Below are 6,354 nucleotides of genomic sequence, written 5' to 3'. Positions count from 1 at the left end.
TACAGATACAGAGAAACATCAAATAACCCAGTTTAAAAATGGACCCAGCCGGGCGGTGGTGGCGCACGCCTTGATGCAGAGGCCATAGAGGGGTGCTGCTTACTGGCTTGCTCCCCCTACCTTGCTCTGCCTGCTTTCTTATAGAATTCAGGACCACCATCCCAGAGGTGGCCCCATCCACAGTGGACTGGATCCTCCCCCATCCATGACTAATTAAGAAAATGCTCTACAGTCTTGCCTGCAGTCCAGTCTGAAGGAGGTATTTTCTAAATTATACTCCCTTCTCTCAGAAGACTCTAGCTTGTGTCAAGTTGACATAAAACTAGCTCTTGTACTGATTGTGGAAAACAATAGGGAGAGCCCTCAAAGATTTAAAAATAGAACATATGACCCAGCAACCTTACCTCTGGTGTGCATCCGACGTGTCTCAAAGAGACCTGCACTCCCGTGCTCACTGTAGCCACATTCACAATAACTCAGACACAGAAAGTGTGCTACGTAAACGCAGCGAAATACTCTCCAGCCTCCGAAAAGCCTGCCACTTGCAGCAGCGGTGGCTGAGCCTGCAGACACTATGCTCTGTGTAACAAGTTAGAGGCAGGTGTGCGCTATATGACCCTTACATGTGAAATCTTTGAAAAGTATCAAATTCACAGAGGCCAAGAGTAGAATGGCCCCATTGCTACTGACCAGGCCAGTCTTTCTTACACCTTTCTGTAAAGTTCCTGAGCTTCAGCCACTGATCAAATCCTTGACCACATTACTTTCTGCTCATGTCTCAAAAACTCTGCCTCATCATGTCCTCCTAATTCCACCATAACACATCTCTCCTTAGTGTAAGAAATATCAAATACGAGTCTTTCCTATCAGATACTATAAAACTTGTGTTTAGGGCAAGGAATTAGTATCTTTTTATCTCTCCCCTACCTCTTAAGGCTTTTATGTAAATGTTTTACACACACACACACACACACACACACACACACACACACACACACACCACCCAGGTAAAACATTTCTTTGGCTCCTGCTGCATTCCATAATTAGCCAGCCTGGTGCAGTGACCCCTTTCTCCTTCCTCCTTCATTTCCTGTGTGCCAATTCTTTTAAGACTAGCCAATAAATAAGACTGTGAGGTCAAACCCCAGCCAAATGGGAAACGGCATGGTCACCACCTGAGTTAGAATAAAAACCAAATGCACTTTCTCTGTGTGCTGGATCCCGCCAAGCACAGCCTCTCAGTCAAGAGCAAAGTTTACTTTGTCTAAACACTTCCATTGAAGTGGGCTCTTTCTTTAGACCCAGAACTTCTACCCAGCATTAGTCTCTTTCAAAGGTGCAGTTTGACATACTTTTGTAGGGTTTCAATTAATATCTACCACCAGGAAGGGGCTAGGTTAACTTTATTCATGTATGTCTTAGTGCCTTGCACGGGAATGTGTGTGTGTGTGTGTGTGTGTGTGTGTGTGTGTGTGTGTGTGTGTGTGTGTGCGCGCGCGCGTGTATGCTGAGTGAGTCAACCAATGAGCCAGTAGTCCTGGGGCTAACATCATATCCAGCTGAAATCAAAGGGGTTCCTCATCCATAACAGGATGATGAGAATAACTACCTTCAAAGCAGGCTCTGAGAAATAAACAAGATTGTGTGTTAAAAGAGCCTGGTGCAGGAGAGGCTATTAAATTTGAGGACAGAGTCTAGATGCTGGCAACAGAGAGTTATCAAGGAGCCCTTTCCGCTTGTAGTTATGCAAAGTGCTAGAATGCCAGAGCCCCCAGAAACAGCTCATCTGCTGGAGGCATCAGGGCTTCTTAGGAGAAACTTCAGTCTAATTTGTTTCTATTGTCATATTAGACTAAATAGGTTACTCCTCCTCATCCAGGAAGAATGTGTAGGTAGTCTAAATCCAGTTGCAACCGAACTCAGGCCTTCTTCTATACTGGGTTGCTTTTGGGGAGAAATGCTTGGCCTAAATTAACTAACTTTAGCCTCCCATCACACTTAGCCTGTACCCTAACTTTAATCTGCATTGACTAACTTTCAATGGAAGTTTGAGTAAACACCCCAGTCCATTGCAAGCAGCCCCCTCAAGCTTTGTACACCTTTCCGAAAAACTTCACACTGAGACTTAGTGGAAAAGATTACCAAGTACTTGAGTCTTTTTAAACATAAGGAGAGTTACCACTCCATACCAGACTGTCCCCAACCCAACCCACCTGCAGGGACCAGAAGGACAAACCCTGGAGCTGCTGGGATCTAGTCCCTCCAGGGCTTTGTTTGCAGTGTCATCTGGTTTGGAGGCAGCTGGGCATCCGAGTTATCCACCAATAGCTGCCCAGTGTGTCCAGAGAGGGGAGGGGCACCTAAATGAGCCTGGCGGCAGGGGAGAGCTGATCCTCTGTAGCAATGCTGGGCTCCTCTGAGCCTGCATAATTTGGAATCTGCAGGGAGCTAAATATCCCTTGAAAAGAATCACAATCACCTCCTGAACTTGCCCAGCTTTTGTTCCCGCTCAGAACACATTCCAGGCTATTAGCTTGTTAGAGCTTCGAAAATAACCCCATGAGACTACAAGCAGGAGTCATTGTCCCATTCCTCAGAAGAAGAAACTGTGACCCAGGATATTACCATCATCAGGTGCAGAATAAACCATTATTGAGTATTTTCTGTGTGCTACAAGCTTCACTTGAATTATTTCAATTAAACTTCAGGGAGCAAGTTCTATTACCAGCTTCATGCCACAGCTCAGAAGTTAGTGTGGGGAGAGCTAGATTACATGTACCACTTATCAGAAAATGATGATCTGGACTTTCAAAGACTCCGTGTTCTGTCCGTGGTTATGCAAAGGACCAGAATGGCAGAGAGCCCCCAGAAACAGCTCATCTCAGAGGTTCCCACTCCACAGCCACAGGAGCAGGTAAGGAGGAGGAGGGATGACAGGCTGCTCTTTAGGTGACGCGTTCAGGGGAAGTTGCTGATCATCTGATACAGAGATTTTCCTAGATCCTTGGGGGGTGAGTTCCACACAAGGCTCCTTAAATTGAAAGATACATGTCGAGTCAGTGTCTATGTCACAGACAGATGAAGACACCACACTGCTGGCTTTGAAGATAGAGATGACAAGGTAAAAGATGCAGGGAGCCCAGAACCTACAGGAGGTCCACAGGCTGGAGCCAGAACAGCCTTGCTGGAGCCATTGCTAACTTCCGACCTCCAGAACCATAGACAAGTATATGGCGGCTTAACTGCATCAGCTTTATGAAACCAATATATCAACTATCAACACAATTTTAGAACACTGGCATCATTTCATGGTGAAACCTCATCCTAGTGTCAGCCATACATCATCTCTCCAAAGCTCCCAGTGATGAGCAACCCATCACTTTCTGCTGATGAGTTTACTGTTATAGAATGTAACAGTAAAATATAAATAGAATCACATAATCTTTGAACTTTTTTGTCTGGCTTTTGTTTTTTAACTTAGCATATTATTCGACTTCACCTATGCCAGAGCATGTATCAGGTTCCATTGTTGATGGGTTTTCTTTTACTCTAGCCCGACATTGGATGCCAAAACATTGTTGTTTGTTTTTGCTCTTTTATGGGGCCCACCACACAGCTCCCAAATAAATCACATGGAGGCTTATTCTTATTTATAAATGCCCAGCCTTAGCTTGGCTTGTTTCTTGCCAGCTTTCCTTAACTTAAATTATCCCATCTACCTTTTACCTCTGAGCTTTTCCCATTCTCTTACTTCTGTAAATCTTACTCTTACTCTGTAGCTTGCTGTGTAGCTGAATGGCTGGCCCCTGGAGTCCTCCTCCTTCTCTGGCTACTTCTTTTTTTTCCAAAATTTCTCCTTCTATATATTCTCTCTGCCTGCCAGCCCCACCTATCCTTTCTTCTGCTTTGCTACTGGCCATTCAGCTCTTTAATTAGACTATCAGGTGTTTTACACAGGCACAGTAACACAGCTCCACAGAGTTAAACAAATGCAACATAAACAAAAGTAACACACCTTAAAATAATATTCTAAAATATTCCATTTCTTCTTATAGCAAAATACTCTCCAGCTACATAACATATTTCTTTAGCTGTGATAAAATACCATGACCAAGAGCAAGTTGGGAAGGAAAGGGTCTATTTAATCTTACAGCTTGTAGTCCATCACCTAGGAAAGTCAGGACAGGAACCTAAGGCAGGAACTGAAGCAGAGACTGTGGGGGAATGCTGCTTGCTGGCCTGCTCCCCATCAATTATTTCTTATACAACTCAGGATCACCTGTCCAGGGGTGGCAATACCCACATGAATCATTAATCAAGAAAAAGCCCCAATAGACTTGCCTATAGGCCAATCTGACGCAGGCATCTTCTCAGTTGCAGTTCCTTTCCCTAGATAACTCTAGCTTGTATCAAGATGACAATGAATTAGCCAGTAATGTTCCCATTGGCAGCACATACACTAAAATTGGAACAACCCAGAGAGTACACAGGCCTTGAGCAAGAATGACACTCAAATCCATGAAATGTTCCATATTTTTTAGCCAGGCATAGTAGATTCTGTACTCGGAAGGCAGAGGCAGGTGAATTCCAGGCCAGCCTGGTCCACATAGCAAAAGTTTCAGACAGCCCAGGCTACATAGAAAGACCTGGTATCACACACACAAACAAAAAACCCAACCAACCAAACAACAACAACAAAATAAAAACAAACTAGCCCACACTAAGTTCCACAGCTAGCTAGAGAGGAGGACGTTTAGGACTAGGGTAAAGGTTAGGAGCAAAGGCAGCTGGATCTGAGTAAGAACTGGATAAATCCGCTCTTCCCCTTGACGCCCCATTTGCTTATCTGTAACATGGAGTTGCAGTTGGGGTAATTACTCAAAGCTCGACCCCTAATAGACACTGATCTACAGAGCTCTCTGTCTCTAAAGTGCGGATAAAGAACCCCAGAGACCTCTAATCCATAAGAGCAGAGGCTAGACCATAAAACACCCTCCAGTTATTCATTACTTGGGTCCTGTCATCTTTCTAAAAGGATCTGAGAAGATTTACAACTAAGCAACCAGTTATGCCAACACTATTTTTAAAAAAATGGCGAAGGAATAAGAGTAGGACTCACCTCTTTGACTTGGTCCTTAACCCGATGAGGCCATCTAAAGAAGAGACTTGAATCATTCTGTTTGCTCAGTGCAAAAAGTGCTTTTATATTTTGGAGAGACTTGCTCGCACTTCCCATAGGCCGTTCTCGTCCCACTGCTGTTTTTATGTGTATGAGTGTTTGCATTTGTGTATATATGTGTGTCACACGTGTGCCTGTCGCCCTTGGAGTCCAGAAGAGGGCATCAGATCTGGAGTTACAAACAATTGTAAATCGCAGCACACACATGGTGACTTACAATCTTTTGTAACTCCAGATCCGATGCCCTCTTCTGGACTCCAAGGACAACAGGCACACGTGTGGCACACATAAAAACAAATCTTTAAAAAGGGGGTGGGGGGCAGGCTAGACAGCACCAGTCTAGCTTTGGTCACAGTTCCACGCCTGAATTAGTTATGAGTTAATAAAGAGTATGTAGAAAGTTAGGCCCCCAGTCAAGGGGAGGCCTCAGAAACCGCATGTGAAATCTCTTCTAAAACTGAAGGAAATGCGGCTCCCAGGAGTTGAGTAACTTGTCCGACGCTATACTGTTATTAGCAGTAAGTTCTCCCAACTCTAGGGCCGCTGGAACTAGGCACAGTGAGTTCACAGGCTTTGCAAATGGCACCCTACTCAGGCTCTGTAGCCTCAGTTTCTTCAGAAAGCCTTCTCTTCTGAGGTCATTCTGCTCCGCCCACACTCCAGAATGCCAGATCTCTCAGAAATCACATGCTTCCGTAGAGTCCATTACGACTGATGACATCTGACAGGCTGAGAGGCCAGTAGACAGTCCTCCCCTTTATTCTAAATGCCATGCCTCTATTAATGTGGCTGGAGAATAAATTGGCTTCCGTGGGAGCCAGTGGACCCACTCACTTTGTGTGGACTCTCTTCAACGGAACCCTCAAGCTCTCTACGGATGCTGTTGCTAAGCAACGCCTCCCTTAGCTCCACCCTCTAACAGTCACAGTGACTGGCATATAACTCAATGGCTGAACCTGAGAGGTTCAGACTGTCTGGGGTTGTCTGCCTGCCTTGATCTCTAAGAAAAAGGAAATTGGGCATAGTAACCCGAGAAGAGAAACCCACAGGGTGACTGTCCACCAGCATTGACCAGGTAGGGCCACTGCCAGACTCAGGGACAACCTGGCACTGTGCTGGGTGGATAAAAGCTAGTCTTAGGCAAGCCAACATTCCTTCCCTGGTGCTTGCCTCAC

General features: G+C 45.2%; 1 pseudogene; it reads left to right on the top strand.

Annotated features, from left to right (window-relative positions):
• Window positions 1-4,437: 4,437 nt before the first annotated feature.
• On the top strand, window positions 4,438-4,538 carry LOC114689688 (annotated as a pseudogene).
• The last annotated feature ends 1,816 nt before the right edge of the window (window positions 4,539-6,354 follow it).

Source organism: Peromyscus leucopus, chromosome 3 (assembly GCF_004664715.2).
Source record: "Peromyscus leucopus breed LL Stock chromosome 3, UCI_PerLeu_2.1, whole genome shotgun sequence".
Classification (NCBI taxonomy): domain Eukaryota; kingdom Metazoa; phylum Chordata; class Mammalia; order Rodentia; family Cricetidae; genus Peromyscus; species Peromyscus leucopus.
The sequence above is the reverse complement of the archived record's forward strand: the minus strand, read 5'-3'. Positions and strand labels throughout refer to the sequence as shown.